Raw genomic sequence first — 17029 nt, forward strand, 5'->3', positions numbered from 1 at the left:
TTGGTCTTGTCGTTATGCGGAGTGGATCTCTAATATTGTGCCCGTTGAAAAGAAAGATTCGGGCAAGATTAGAGTTTGCATTGATTTTAGAGATCTTAATAAAGCTACTTCTAAAGATGAATATCCTATGCCTATAGCCGATATGTTGATCAATGAAGCTTCTGGACATCGTGTTATCAATTTTCTTGATGGTAATGCGGGTTACAATCAAATATTTATGGCCGAAGAAGACACGTCTAAAATGGCCTTTAGATGTCCTGACTTTGTTGGTTTGTTTGAGTGGGTTGTCATGACTTTTGGTTTGAAAAATGCTAGTGCTACTTATCAAAGGGCTATGAATTTGATCTTCCATGATTTACTTGGTATTATATTGAAAGTCTATATTGATGACATTGTGATCAAATCGGCCGGCATGAGTCATCATTTGGCTGATTTGAGACTTGCTCTTGAGAGGATGCGTTAGTATGGATTGAAGATGAACCCACTCAAGTGTGCTTTTGGTGTATTGGCTAGGAAGTTCTTGGGCTTCATTATTCATGAGAAGGACATCGAGATTGATCCAAAGAGAGTTGAAGCCATGAAGAAAGTAGAGGCTCCTACTTGCAAGAAATACTTGCAAAAGTTTCTAGGCAAAGTGAATTTCCTGAGAAGATTTATAACTAATTTGTCTGGAAAGATAGATATTTTTACTCCTATTCTTCGATTGAAAGATGATGCTGAATTTACTTGGGGGGCAGAACAGCAAGAAGCATTTGAGAAGATCAAGAAATATTTGTCTTCACCACCGGTTCTCAAGGCGCCTAAGAGAGGTACTCCTTTTAGACTTTATGTGGCTACAGAAGACAAAGTTATTGGTGCTGTTTTGACTCAAGGAACCGAAGGAAAAGTGTATATCATTACATATGTTGGCAGACAGCTTATTGATGCGGAAACAAAGTATACATTTATTGAAAAATTATGCTTATCATTGTATTATGCTTGTACCAAGTTGAGACATTATCTTTTATCAAGTACTTGCATAGTTACTTGTCAAACCGATGTTATTAAGTATATGCTACAAAAGTCGATTTTGAGTGGTAGAATCGGAAAGTGGGCTTATGCACTTGTCGAATATGATTTGGCTTATGAATCTTTGAGAGCTGTTAGAGGCCAAATTGTAGCGGATTTCATTGTTGAACATCGGATTAATGATGAGCATAATTTGGAAGTCGGCTATATTACTTGCACACCATGGAAATTATTCTTTGATGGATTGGCTTGTGATGATGGTCAAGGAATTGGTGCTGTTCTTATTTCTCCGAGTGGCAATTCTCAAACCGATTAGAAGAAGAGCGCACGAATAATCAAGTTGAATATGAAGCACTTTTATTTGGCTTGGAATTCTTGGAATCAATGGGTGTTAAACATGTGGAAGCTTATGGTGATTCGCTTCTGGTGGTGCAGTAAGTATCCAAGGTATGCCAATGTTACAATGGATCTTTGAATGCATATCTTGATAGATGCCTTGATATTATCTCTTGCTTCGATGAATTTGTAATTTGACATATTCTAAGAGATAGTAATAAGAAGGCATGCTCTAGCTCAGCAAGCATCTGGCTACAATGTTACTAAGAAATATTTTAACATGAGAAAGTCGATGTAAGCAATAGCCGAGCTACTGGTTCTGGACGAACCGGTTAGACCGGATGCTCCGATCGGTCTGACCGCCCAGACCAATCTGACCAGTCCAGAGACCGGTCTGACCGGTCAGACTGCTGAAAACAGCAAGTCGGCCGTCGTTTCCAATTCCAATGGGAAGGCCGAGGTTGCTGATTGGAGGGTGCCTATTGTGACGTATTTAAAGGACCCTGGTCATGGTGCAGAGAGGAATATTCGGCGTTTGGCATTTAAATATATTTTGATCGATGATGAGATTTATCGTCGGACCGCTGAAGATGTACTTCACAAATGCTTAGATTCTGATCAGGCCCGTGTTGCTATGGGAGAAGTTCATGAAGGCATCTGTGGTACGCATCAATCGGCTCCTAAAATGAAGTGGTTGCTTAGGAGAGCCGGTTTCTATTGGCCAACTATGATGGCAGATTGTTTCAGATATTATAAAGGGTGTGAAGAATATCAGCAGTTTGGTAATGTTCGGTTGGTGTCCGCTGCATTATTACATCCTGTTATCAAGCCATGGCCATTCAGAGGATGGGGGGATGGATTTCATTGGTCAGTTTAATCCCTCTTCTTCAAAGGGGCATCGCTTCGTGTTGGTTGCTACGGATTACTTCACTAAGTGGACCGAAGCGGTTCCTTTGAAGAATATGACACATCGGGAGGTAATTGAGTTTATTACTGACCATTGACATATGATCAACGTTCATTTATTTCAAAGGAGGTACGTGATTTTGCAGAATCTTATAAGATCAAGATACTCAATTCATCTCCATACTATGCTGAGGCCAATGGTTAGACCAAGTCTAGTAATAAGATCTTGATAAAGCTTATCAAGAAGAAGATAGAGGAGAATCCCAGGAGGTGGCATGAGGTTCTATCTAAAACATTGTGGGCTCATCGTATATCTAGACATGGTGCTACTAAGGTTACTCCTTTTGAACTTGTATAGCCCTGGGCGTTCGGGTTAGCCGATTGTTTCGGGTCGGGTAATTTGGGTAATAAGAAATTCGGGTAATGAATAACGCTATCCGAATTTAGTCCCAAAATATTACTACCCGAAATTTCGGGTACCTGATAATTCGGGTTCGGATTCGGGTATTCCCGATCTACCCGAATTTACAGAAAACATCAAAACAATACAAAATGTTAGTAGCATTTTATACATAGTTTCAATAATATTTTATATAAAATTTCAATAGCGATTTATAGAGAATAATATATTATAGTCACTTGTTCAAACAAAAGAGAATTGCAAACTAATAAAGTGTTAAGATCAAGTGTTCAACCAACAACACATCATAAATATAGAGACATATGCACATATTCGGGTAGTTCGGGTACCGTGATGTATTACCCGAATTACCCAAACTAATTTCGAGTAATCAAAATCACTATCCGAAATTGGGATCGGGTAATTCGGGTCCGGGTCCGGGTCCGGGTAATTCGGGTTCGGGTAATTGGTATCGGGTATTTTGCCCAGGTCTAAGCTTGTATATGGTCAAGAGGCCATTTTGCTCGTTGAAGTGAATCTAGACGCTTATAGATTGGCTAAACAAAATGACCTTACCGCTGTTGATTACTATGACTTGATGATAGATAATATTGTTGAAGTGAGCGACAAGCGGTTACAAGCTTTGAAGGAAATTGAGAAAGACAAGCTTCGGGTGGCTATAGCATACAACAAGAAGGTAAGAGCCAAATCTTTTCAGGTTGGTGAGCTGGTGTGGAAGACAATATTGCCTCTTGGGACAAAAAAACAACAAGTTTGGCAAGTGGTCAGCGACAGGCAACACGTAGAGCCGGGAGGTCACTGGATGCGCTGGCAGACACTGCTCCCTCGTCGATGGCCCGCAATTCCGTCACGCGCCCGGAGATTCCGGAGAATGTCGGGCGTGCCACCTGACCTATACCTGATCAGGAAGGTGCGAACATGCTTCAGATGATTTGCTTGCGTACAAAGACATGTGTAAACATCAGTCCGAGCCGCGGTGTCGGCTCCCCGGGACGACTCTTGCATCGGCTTTATAGGAGCCGATCGAGTCCCGGTGTCAGATCAGATCTGTGTCTCCGGATGTCAGTGAATAAGGCATAATTATGAAAACTGCTTCAATTAAATCTAGCTAATCTAATCTATGATGGTAAAGCTTCACTGCTAGATCGGATCATCCTACACGTGATTGAGCCTAACAAACGTAACAAACAACCGTGCATTAACCAGAACAGAGGCCTAAGAACAAGCAAGAGCTAATTCCCGGATCAATTCCCTATCAAGATCAAAGCAAAGCATCTAATACACCGTCGGATCATTCAACCCGTTTGCAAGGCCTAACCTAGCAGAGATTATGCTAATTCCCAAGCATGAGAACAACCATAATAGATTAGATCTACTAAACATAAAAGAAGCAGGATGTTGCCTTTGCGCAGCTAACTCTATGCAACAAGAGCTAGCATAAGATGATAACATGATCGCGCAAAGACAACGTGGTATTCATAGTAGATAAGCGATGAAAGCATGATAGATCTACTAAAAGCTCTACTACGAACATCAAGATAACTAGCACTACTCGCCATAAAAAATGCTTCAGTACGAGTAATACCAAGGTAAAAGCAAGAACAATACTGCCTTGATCGCGCAAAGCGATCAAGGCAGCATGGCACTTACTTGGATGCAACCCTAGAATTAGGGGTGGTGTTACGCCGAGATTGATGTTGCAAACGTGAGGACGTTATCCCTTTTACGAATAACATAAGATACATATTTATAGTCCGGAGACTTGGGAAACAATCTATCTATCTTGTCCCGATTGGACTCTATCTCTAATTTTAAGCTAAACCTAAAGATACACGGCCTATGTGGCTCAAATGCTCGTGCAGGAGCCGGTTTACAAGCCTTCTTGATCTTCTGCTTTAAGCCCAACTTGCTTTCGGCCCATAAATTAACCCTGTTAATTTATGGCAATAACACATGCCCCCTGGTTTTGGCAATGATAATTCCAAAACCACTCCGTCGCTTCACCTTCCGGTTAATGCTCATAAAACCGCACTGCAACCACCACGGAAGACGCAACGTCTCTGCAACTGGCCTCTTCGTAAAACGTGAAACCGCCGATCCATTTTCTAATCTTTTCTATTTAATCCCCTCTCAAATCGGCTTCTTCACCACAAACCTTCTTCTTCCCGAAACCAACAGCACAGAGAAAACCACTCCCCCGCCGACCATGGCGATCTCTTCCTCCTCTGGCTCCAACTCCTTCGGAGATTACTCCTCTTCCTCTTCCTCTTCCCCTTCTTCCTCTTCTCTCTCTGCCTCCTCCATTGATTCCATCCCCGAGAGTCGGGAACCAACTCCCGAGTGGGACCTGCAAGCAGCCTACGAGGCGCTGGCTCCTCTGCATTGGGATGCAGAGGAGTTCGACTTCGGGGTCGCCTCCGAGGAGGACGAGCCCAAAACTGAGGGAGAAGAAGACCTCCAGTTCATGTTCCAGGAGGAACTGGAGAGCAGCGAGGACGATGGCTTCTCCTGGGAGGGAGTCGATTCCTCCGAGGAGATCGACTCCTCGAGCGACGATACGGCGGCAGGCGGCAACCTCCGCCAATTCCTCAAGGCTCCCATGGAGGGAAGCGAGGAATTAGGCAGCAGCGGCGGCAGACGGAGCAGCAGCAACGCCACCGACGATGACAGCGGCGACGGCGACGACGATGACGACGGAGATGCTCTGGCACGAAGCCCCAAGCGCCGTAGATGCTCGGACACCTACGACTAGTAGACGTAGGTAGCTTCATTAGGGGGTAGGATCACAAAGCCGAAGGATCAATTCCTTTGTAGAAATCGGCTTTTCCTTGTAAAAAAACTTTCTTTCTAATGAAGTCAGTTTCCTTTTCCGCATTCAATTTGTTTTCCAAAAAAGAGCCGATGGCAACGCATCAGGCTTCTATAAATATCTGAGAGCCGATGAAATTCAAATCAGAAGCAACCCGCACACGAGTAGAGTATCACTCCCACCGAATTCGAAATAGACTCTCAAATCCGAGTACAATTCGAAAACCTTACTCTACAAATTTGAGCAAGAACCTCTCCAAGCATCCGGAATTCGAATCAGAGCCCATAGCAGTCAAACCCTAGACTAACAGATCTAAACCATGGCGGACTCTGCAACTCAGACAGCAAATCTTGCAACCAACGATGCAGCAATTTGTGGCCTGAAGGTAATACTCGGCCTAATCCTTTAGCTTTCTTCAGCTTACCAAGCTTCTGAAACTTTTAAACTCTGAATACGACACCATATGTGAACTTCTGAATTTCTGAACTTCAGGTGTCAGACATCCTTCTGCTGCATCCTTCTGAACCAAAATCCTTCTGTCTTGGCCCACGGACCTATGAAAACCCCATAGATTTAATCTCTTGTGAAGCAAATAGGATCCCTTTCATGAGCCAAAACATTGATTTGAACTCCTGGGCTGACTGCCTGAGAGCCTGGCCCAATCCACCTGAAAGCTGGATAACATGGTACAGCAGAGTAGCAAAAGCCTACATGCCCTTGTGGCAAGAATTAAACATAGCTGATGCACTTAGCTTATCACTGTCCCCTCTTGACACAGATGAGAACCTTCTGAAAACCATCGGTTATTTCTGGTCCGATGCTTTGAACTGTTTCCTCTTTGGTCACGGACCCATGATCCTTACTCTGCTAGATGTCACCATGATCACTGGCCTTGACATCGAATCCCCAAATCCTGCTGCTTACAGAATGGCAGAAGTTCCCTTCAAACTTTCATCCAAAGCTGACTGCACAAACTGGAGCACATACATGAATCAACACATGAAAACCAAAGGCCCAGTAAGCAAAAAGGAACACACAGCCTTCTTAAATCTTTGGCTAGAACACTTCATCTTTTGTGGTCCTTCTTTAGCTCCAACTAAAAACTATCTTCCTTTGGCCTACCATCTGGCCCATGGCAAACGCACTGGCCTAGGCAAACTCTTCCGTGGAGAAACCTACAGATATCTCCATTTGATGACATCCAATCTGCTTAACCAAAAGAAACTGAGAACTAGAGGCCCTTGGTGGTTCATCCAGTTGTGGGCACAACTGTACTTTCAACACCAGATCCCAAACTTCCAAGGCCTGACCAAGAATTCCTTCCCTAATGAGAGTGGCAAGCCAATTAGATGCACCAGTTATGGCCAAGCTCTTTTTAGTCTTCCTGGCAGCAGACTGAACCCGACAGATGCAGCAAAATGGTTTAGAGTCTTCTACAAAGGTTTAGAAAATCCTCTCTTCTTTCCATTCACTGAATCTGAAGCCTTCGAGAACCCAACTGCCTTCAGACTAGACAGCTTCGCCGATGATGACAGCACTCAGCATCTATACTCGCTGATGATCCGACCTGGCTTCCTCCCTGTTGGCATCAGCACTTCCAATAGGATCATCAAGCCAGGTTATGAAACCTGCCAACCAGTCATAGCAGCTCAGCAATTTGGCTTAGGACAAGTCTCTCCCCACTTCCATATTCACCACTTGGTGGAGAGCAGAGCCGAACTTCCTGATGGCCTCACCAGTTCAAGATGCTACAGCATGTTCGATGACCTCCACATCCCAATACCAGCCGATTTGAACTTCGTCACTTCATCAATTGACTTCAGCTCATGGTGGGGCATGTGGAAAAACATGTATTCAGAAAAGCCTTAGGCCCTCTATTGCAGCAAATCAACCCTGAATATGTATCTTCTGAAGAAGAGGTACTGAATTTATACATGCACCTTTCTGAATCCTCTATCTTTCACTTTACTAATTCTGCTCACCCCGATTGCAGCAACAAGATGGTCTAGAACCTATAACTAGCAACAGGGAGTCATTCCACTTCCTTCCCATGGCCCCTGATGTCCTCTTCTGCAAGGGATCTCCAACAATGAAGAAAGTAATAATGACTGCTCAGCCAGAGCTGCCCCAGTCGGCTTTCAAACGAAGACAGACCTCAACAAATGTTGCCCTTCGAATTCCAACCAAGAAAAGGAAGATGCTTGCAAGAAGAACCATCAAAAAAGTTGTCATGTCTTCCTCGACTCCATCAGATACCAATTCCAACCAGGTACTTTATCTTCTCATCGGCTTTATGATTCGCCTTCCCACATGCTCAGGAAATATTTCTTGAGATGTTGGCCATTAACAGCGATAGGAAACTTGACGCCGTCTAATTCCTCGAGCATGTATGCATTCCCGGGCAAAACCTGATCAATCTTGTATGGCCCGTGCCAAGTTGGAGACCACTTGCCATACTTCTTGTCTTTAGTCCCCAATGGCAGCACTGCTTCCCAAACCAAGTCTCCAACCTGGAAATTCTTTGGCTTGACTTTCTTGTTGTACGCACGAGCGACTTTAGCCTTGTTTTCCTTAATCTTCTCCAATGACCAAAGTCTTAATTCTGTCAGGTCTTCCACGTTATCATTCATCAAGGCTGCATATTGTTCAGATGTCAGATCGTTTTGGAACTCAACACACCTTGATCCAGCCGTGATCTCCCAAGGCAACATAGCGTCTTGGCCGTAGACTAGATGGTACAGCGATGTCTTAGTGGACCCATGACACGAAATACGATATGCCCACAAAGCCTCCGTCTATGATATTCATCAATTTTCCTCTTTATCAGCTTGATGAGGCTCTGATTAGACGCTTCAGCCTGTCCATTAGCCTGGGCATAGTATGGAGATGATCTGATCAGCTTAATCCCAATGTCATCAGCGAACTTCTTGAATTCTTCAGATATAAAGACCGATCCTCCATCGGTCGTAATGGTCTGAGGAATCCCAAATCTGTGAATGATGTGCTCTTTGACAAAGCTGATCACATCTCTTGATGCTATTGACCTCATGGGCACTGCCTCTACCCACTTCGTAAAATAATCTGTGGCAGCTAAAACCCATTGGTGCCCCTTGCTGGATGACGGGTTGATCTGGCCAATCATGTCCATGGCCCAACCTCTGAATGGCCACGGCTTGATGATAGGATTCATCACTGATGCTGGTACTATCTGAATTTTGCCGAACCTCTGACATGCCTGACATCCCTTGTAATATTTGAAGCAATCCTCAAGCATAGTAGGCCAGTAATAACCCGATCGCCTGATCAGCCACTTCATCTTGTGAGCCAATTGATGAGTACCGCAGGCTCCCTCGTGAACCTCATGCAAGAGCCGATTTAATTCTGAAGGCCCCAGACATTTAAGCAGTAGTCCTTCCAAGGTTCTGTAGAACATATCATCCCCTATCAGAACATACTTCATAGCCTTGAGTCTTATCCTTCTGGGTGCCCCCCGAGCCGAATCCTTCAAGTAATTGAAGATATCGGCTCTCCAATCACCAGGTTCCAGAAATTGAACCTCTACGTCCACTCCATCGGGTGTTTCTTTATACCCGGAAGCCATCTATGCTAAATCATTAGCTTCATTATTCAGAGTTCTGTGAATCCAGTGGAAATTGATGTACCTGAATTGTGACATCAACTCACGGCATTGCAGCCATATCGGAAAACGAGCCTCGCTCCCGCACCTATATTCCTCCGTGAGCTCAGAAATCACTAACTGCGAATCCCCAAATATTTCCACTGCTTCTGCACCAGCTTCCAAAAGTAATTCCATTCCTTTGCGAATGGCTTTATATTTTACCAGATTGTTAGTGCATGGGGAATTCATCCTGATTGAAAAGGAATAAGTTGCCCCCTGAGGCGATACCAACAGAATTCCCACGCCGCACCCATCATCGCAAGCCGATCCATCAAAAAACATAGCCCAAGCGCGTATAAATAATGCAGCGATATCAGTGTTGATTCTGTCTGCAACAAGATCTGCTAGCGCCTGGCCTTTAACTGCCTTTGCAGGCTGGTACCGGATATCAAACTCTGACAATGCAAACATCCATTTTCCAAGTCGGCCCTTCAGAACAGGAGCCGACAGCATGTGCTTTATGACATCCGATTTGCATGACAATAGTTTCCGCCGAGAGCAAAATATGTCGAAGCTTTGTGCATGTAAAGAATAAATAAAGACAAAGCTTTTCAATCTCAGGATACCTGGTCTCGGCGTCTAGCATGCGCCTGCTGAGGTAGAAAACTACCCTCTCCTGGCCGTCGTGCTTCTAGACTAATACCGAAGCAATAGACGTGTCCCCCACGGACAAGTACACATAGAACGGCCTGTCTTGTTGGGGAGGAACCAGCACTGGAGGCTTTGATAAATATTCCTTGATTTCATCAAAGCTTGCTGCTGTTCTGCCCCCTAGCGAAACTCATCATCTGATTTGATCTTTACTAGACCCATAAATGGTTCGATGCGTCCAGACAGATTAGAGATAAATCGTCTGACAAAATTGATTTTACCAATGAGTTTCTGTAATTCTTTCTTCGTAGTAGGCGGCTTCATTGTCTTTACAGCTTCTTGACTATTTAGGCCGATCTCAATTCCTCGTTCGTGCACCAGGAATCCCAAGAATTGACCGGCCGACATGCCAAAAGCACACTTCTTTGGGTTCATTCTGAGCCCAAACTTTCGAGTTCACTCCAAAACCTAACGCGGATCTTCTAGGTGCCCTTAGCGGATGTAGACTTGACTACGACATCATCGATCTAGATCTCCACTCTGCATACCGGCACGGCCTGATGAATCCAGCATCCAACATCTTCTCCACCTCTTTCTTGACTTCCTCTAGGACTTCGGCCTTCATCTGACGTGCTCGTTGTTGGAACGGCCGAAATCCTTTCTTGAGCGGGAGCCGATGCTCTACGATGCTTCTGTCTAGACCGGGCATCTCAGTGTAATCCCACGCGAAGCAATCCCGGCATTCTTTCAGCAATGCGATCATCTCCTTACGCAAGGCTGGGTCCAACTTTTTGCTGATAAATGTCGGTCGTGGCTTATCCCCAGGACCGATGTCAACCTCTTCTAAATTATCAGCTGACGTGAACCCGTATCCTAGCTTGCCGTCATTTGAAAAACCAGCTGCGAACGCAGGCGAATCTTCGTCATCAGCAAGATCGGCGGCAAACACAGGGAGATGACAAGAAAAATTACCCAACCAACCGCATGGGCTGGCCATTTCCAAACTTTTATTATCATTCGAGACCAAATGTTCAGTAATTGGCCAACTGCTAGAGCAGGCCATTGTCTGTACATCATGTAACAATTCCGATTCTAAACAAGATCTTTCTATTTTTTGGGGCCGGTTGCTTGGACCGGCCTTTCTAACTCTACTGCATCATGTAGTATGCCAGGATGCCTCTACTCTGTGAGGCTAGTGGATAAGACCAGCCTCAATCCGTTTTTTGTCGCCTCGATCCGATCACAGTCCTCTAGCGCGATCCCTGAAATCGGCTCTTGTCCTTCTGCGTCCCAGGCGTTCATGTCTGCGACCGAGACCTCACTGGACTCATCTGCGGGGACCACCTCCACTTCATCGCCATCCCATTGGACCAGATACTGATGCATAGTGGAAGGAACGCAACAATTAGTGTGAATCCAATCCCTTCCGAGCAGTACCGTGTAGGTGCTCTTGCTGTTGACGATGAAGAACGAGGTTGGGATCATCTTGCGTCCAACTGTTAGTTCCACATTAAGAACTCCCATTGCCTCTGACGTCTGCTCGTTGAAGTCGTTGAGCATCATGTTGGTCTTGATGAGGTCAGCAGTGGAACGCCCCAACTGGCGTAGTACTGAATATGGCATCAGGTTGACTGCAGCGCCAGTGTCGACCAACATTCTGTTGACAGGCTTGCCGTTGATGAAGCCCTTGAAATAAAGCCCCTTCAGATGCTTGTAGCTCTTCTCCTTTGGCTTCTCAAAGATGATCGGCTGAGGGCCAAGATCGAGCTGTGCAATAGGCAAATCTTCCGGCCTGGGTGCCCGGAACTTCGATGGGAGGACGAACACCATATTCACCTCAGCCGATGGCTTCTCATCGGCTTTTGACTGCTTGGAGCGCCACTCTTTCCTTGCAGGGCACCTCTCCACCCTTCGCGGACGCCTGACCTGTTCCACAAGATCCGGACGCGCCTTCCTCAGCATGTCAAGGTACTTTGCCTCTGCTTCTTCGAGGCTGCGCAAGCGTTGCACCCTGCGCTTCTGAGAATGGCTGAGACCATCAGGACACCACCGTGGGCGATGGTACTTATCTTCTTCTTCTTCCGGTTCGAGATCACCCCTGGTTGGCCGCTCAACACGGTCATCATGACGCACTTTGGGCCCCAAAACGCCGGAAGACCGATACTCCCTCAGACTGGCGTGTCCGAGGCCTGCACTCCAGACAATCATCTATAGTAGGCAATCGGCTCATGCCGGAGTTCCAACAATACCTAAAGAACAGACAGTGCCAGTGGTCGCGCACGGCCTGACGTCTCCCCAGCGTCCTTCCCGTGCGGTACTCGTATTCTTCTTCTTCTGACTGGTACGAGCGATGCAGCTTGTGCTGATATTCATATTTTTCCAGAAGCCGGTCAGAAAATGGGAGTTGATTACGGATGTGAAGAACCTGTTCTTTAGTAATGTGTTGCTGCCCTGGTTCATCTCGATCTTGGGGCCGCTTGCCAGAAACAGCCTCCCTCCTCTGCTCGTCACGACGGCGCATAGGCCCCGCCATGTTGATATGGAATGAAAAATTCTGGCCCGTAGGGGTAACGTCTGGAAGCTCCACCACATTGACCTGTGGGAAGGGCCTCGTGTCTACCTTCATCGTGTGTTGAGCCAGGATCAATCGGCCTTGCTCAATAGCCGATTGAATTTGACGGCGCAGCTCCTTGCATTCACCCGTGGCATGAGTGAACGAGTGGTGCCATTTATAATACAGCTTCCCCTGCAGCTCTTGTGCGGTTGGCAACTTATGATTCTCTGGGAGCTTCACCTATTTTTCTTTGAGCAGCAGATTGAATATCTGCTCCGCTTTGGTCACGTCGAAGTCGAAGCCCTTTACAAGCCCCTGCTACTTGATCCACTTGCACGGGACGGGGTTTACCCCCCCGAGTCCACTCTGCTACAGCTGTCTCGTGTTCCTCGCCAGAGTCGTCAGATTCGTCCACTTGAGCCATGTTCACATGGCGCTTGAACTTGTCCTGGTACAGCTCAGGATGGTAATGCTCATACGTCGTAAGCTTCTGCACCAGGTGCGCCAGAGAGGTGAACTCCAGTTGAAAAGCCATATCCTTGATTGGCTTGGCGAGTCCCAGCACTGCCAGATCGACTGCCTCTTTCTCGGTGACGCGCGATGAGTAGCACCGGTTCTTGACCTCTCTGAAGCGTTGTATGTACTCTGACACGGTCTCGCCCCGCCTCTGCTTGACTTGGGCTAGGTCCGCAATCCCAGCTTCGGCAGATTCCAAGTGGTATTGGGTATGGAACTGGTCTTCAAGCTGCCTCCAAGTACGGATCGAATCCGGGGCCAAAGACGTGTACCAACCAAAAGCTGGGCCGGTGAGAGACTGGGAAAAGAACCGGACCCTCAGAGGATCCGACACGGAGATCATCCCGAGCTGCGTAAGGTATCGGCTCACATGCTCGATGGAGCTGGCTCCTTCTGAACCATTGAACTTGGTGAACTCAGGGAGCCGATACTTTGGTGGCAGTGGAATCATGTCGTATTCACTTGGATACGGCTTGGAATAGCCGATCGCCTTCCTCTTGGGCAGGATGCCGAACTGGTCTCTCAGTACTGCACTGACCTATTCCACACTAAGGGTTCCTGGGGCCGAGGGCTCAGCACTCGGCCCGGTAGCGTACTTCGCCAGCCATGCTTGTTTTTCCGCATCTGGTCCAGAAGCTCCTGGGTTTGCCAACTGTACCGAGCGTGTTGAATTGACGTTGTCAGGGATGTACGCGCACGTGTAGCCGTACGGGATCTCCTTAGGCGGCTCGGTCAGGAACTGGCCTTCTCCAGGATCACCGCCAATCTTGTGGACAACGTAGATCGGTGAACTCTATAGTCTTGGAGCCGCGAAAGAGAACGGTATCGGCGGCCTAGAATGCATTGCAGCTTCTCCTGCATGTTTCCCCAGGGCTGGTCCTGATGGAGAGTACTGGTTCTTGATCACCTCCTGGATGACGCGATGCGCCATGTGCTCAAGCTCGTTCATCAGGCTCTCAGAGTGTCGATGAAGCGTGTGGGCCATCATGTAGTTCATCTCCTGATGCAGGGCCCTGGTGCGCTCCTCTGAAGGTACAGATAGATCTATGCCATCGAGAGCGCCTTGAGGTGAGAACCCCTTCCACCTGATGCCGTGGTTGCGGGTCCTCTCGAAAGAGCCAATGAGATCGGCCTCCAACACAGCTCTGATATCATCATACTTCTTCTTGTGTTCACGAGGGAGTTCTTCGTATGTGATGGGGTTGGGAGCGGCTTCCTGGTCCTGAGGTCCAGTCATTGTTGCAGCGGACGTTGATGCCAAAGAGGGTCCCACTGGGCGTGCAAGAATGTGTTGTCGGTCGAAACCCACCGGCGAGCAGCGACAGGCAACACGTAGAGCCGGGAGGTCACTGGATGCGCTGGCAGACACTGCTCCCTCGTCGACGGCCCGTAATTCCGTCACGCGCCCGGAGATTTCGGAGAATGTCGGGCGTGCCACCTGACCTATACCTGATAAGGAAGGTGCGAACGTGCTTCAGATGATTTGCCTGCGTACAAAGACATGTGTAAACATCAGTCCGAGCCATGGTGTCGACTCCCCGGGACGACTCTTGCATCGGCTTTATAGGAGCCGATCGAGTCCCGGTGTCAGATCAAATCTGTGTCTCCGGATGTCAGTGAATAAGGTATAATTATGAAAACTGCTTCAATTAAATCTAGCTAATCTAATCAATGATGGTAAAGCTTCACTGCTAGATCGGATTATCCTACACGTGATTGAGCCTAACAAACGTAACAAACAATCGTGCATTAACCAGAACAAGGCCTAAGAACAAGCAAGAGCTAATTCCCAGATCAATTCCCTATCAAGATCAAAGCAAAGCATCTAATACACCGTCGGATCATTCAACCCGTTTGCAAGGCCTAACCTAGCAGATATTACGCTAATTCCCAAGCATGAGAACAACCATAACAGATTAGATCTACTAAACATAAAAGAAGCAGGATGTTGCCTTTGCGCAGCTAACTCTATGCAACAAGAGCTAGCATAAGATGATAACATGATCGCGCAAAGACAACGTGATATTTGTAGTAGATAAGCGATGAAAGCATGATAGATCTACTAAAAGCTCTACTACGAACATCAAGATAACTAGCACTACTCGCCATAAAAAACGCTTCAGTACGAGTAATACCAAGGTAAAAGCAAGAACAATAGTGCCTTGATCGCGCAAAGCGATCAAGGTAGCATGGCACTTACTTGGATGCAACCCTAGAATTAGGGGTGGCGTTGCGCCGAGATTGATGTTGCAAACGTGAGGACGTTCTCCCTTTTACGAATAACATAAGATACATATTTATAGTCCGGAGACTTGGGAAACAATCTATCTATCTTGTCCTGATTGGACTCTATCTCTAATTTTAAGCTAAACCTAAAGATACACGGCCCATGTGGCCCAAATGCTCGCGCAGGAGCCGGTTTACAAGCCTTCTTGATCTTCTGCTTTAAGCCCAACTTGCTTTTGGCCCATAAATTAAACCCTGTTAATTTATGGCGATAACAACCGTACAAAATTATCAAGGTTATCTTCAATAATTCTTATATGGTGGAGACAATGCAAGGAGAACGTCTTCCAAGAGCTCTTAATGGAAGATATTTGAAGAAATATTATCCCAGCGTGTGGCAAGACGCTTGAAGACGAAAATGGCCGGTATAGAGTATCGCCCTTAGCATTATTTTTAGCCTTGTATTTTCTATATAAATTCATGTAACTAGGTTAGTTTCTGGTACTTGCTTTTTGGCTTGCAAAGCTCACCAAAAAGGTAGGGGGGCATATGTTGGCGGCCAAAATTGGCAAACACCGAGGCCGACCGGTCAGATCGGTCTGGGCCTGTACAGTCCGAATAGAGTTAGATTTGTATTTTGGAATTCGTTTGTAACTCAATTTGGAAGGGGTACGTCTTCTCCGGCCTATAAATATAAAGGTCACGACTGATTGAGGTCCTTCTACCCAATCGAATCAAAATCAATCTACGATTTACTTTTTCCCTCAAACCCTAGTTTTTCCAACCTTGTGCTGTTCTTTGCTCGTGTCTACGGTGTTCAAGGGCGTCTTGGGTGGCCTGCCGACTCCAAGACAAGCCTAGATCTTCATGCTCCGATGGAGTCCCTCCCAAGCTTGAGGCTTTAGGTCTTGCGGCGTTGTCTGCGTTCAACAGTCTGACAGGTTGGCGCGACCGGTCTGACCGATCGCCAGAGTTCGTCGCTGTTGTTCTGATTGTTGCGATCCTGCACGTTCTGGCGCTTGTGTGTTGGCCAGTTCTGCATCATCACTCTCTGCGTCAACACTCTCTTCGCGATCACCCTCATCGCATGCTGCGGTCGATGCTCTTTCATGTAGGCCGTGTTCACATGCCAAAAAAAAAAACTTTGGCAAAAAACATCACACCACGTATTTGGACACATACATGAACTACTAAATGAAGTCTATTTATAAATTGTTTTTGCACGGATGGGTTGTAAATCGCGAGACGAATCTAATAAACCTACATAATTTATGATTTGCAACCGTGATGCTACAGTAACCATTCATGATTAACCATTCATTTGAAATGGATACGGATATCTCGGATATCCATTTTCCTGTTTCATTACTGTTTCCATCCCTGTGCAGGAGTATCATGGTGATAACACTCCTCTCTCATCCCATAAAACTCCCCCTCCTCTCTCCTCATAAATGACCCAATCATATCAGCAAATTTGCTGATGTGGCATGACATTTAATACTCATATTATTTTTATGACACTCCCATTGAAATTGGCCTTATAAAAAATATGGTAATTGATAGATATATTGGTTGTTTGTCACTAAAGATCTTAAACGTGCCCCTTGACTTTTATGTTACTTCTTGCTGTCTTAACCCTGTTTAGGTCCCAAAATTTTTGTATAGCTACAGTAACTTTGAAAGTTTGACAACTAATTAGGAGTATTAAATGTGAATAACTGACAAAACATATTCCATAACCTAATTATGCAATGATTAGACAATATCGTGCTATAGTAATCATCCTCTAAAGATGGATTAATTAGACTTAATAGCTTCGCCTCGAGATTTCCCGTCCATCCGTGTAATTAGTTTTATAATTAGTCTATGTTCAAAATACTCTTAATTAGTGTTGTAAAAGTGCCCAAAAATTTTCGCCCAAAAATTTTCGATAACTAAACTGACTGTGCGAATTTTTCTAGACCACCGTGCGGATTTATTTGA

The sequence above is a fragment of the Panicum virgatum genome, chromosome 3N, assembly GCF_016808335.1.
Source record: "Panicum virgatum strain AP13 chromosome 3N, P.virgatum_v5, whole genome shotgun sequence".
Lineage (NCBI taxonomy): Eukaryota > Viridiplantae > Streptophyta > Magnoliopsida > Poales > Poaceae > Panicum > Panicum virgatum.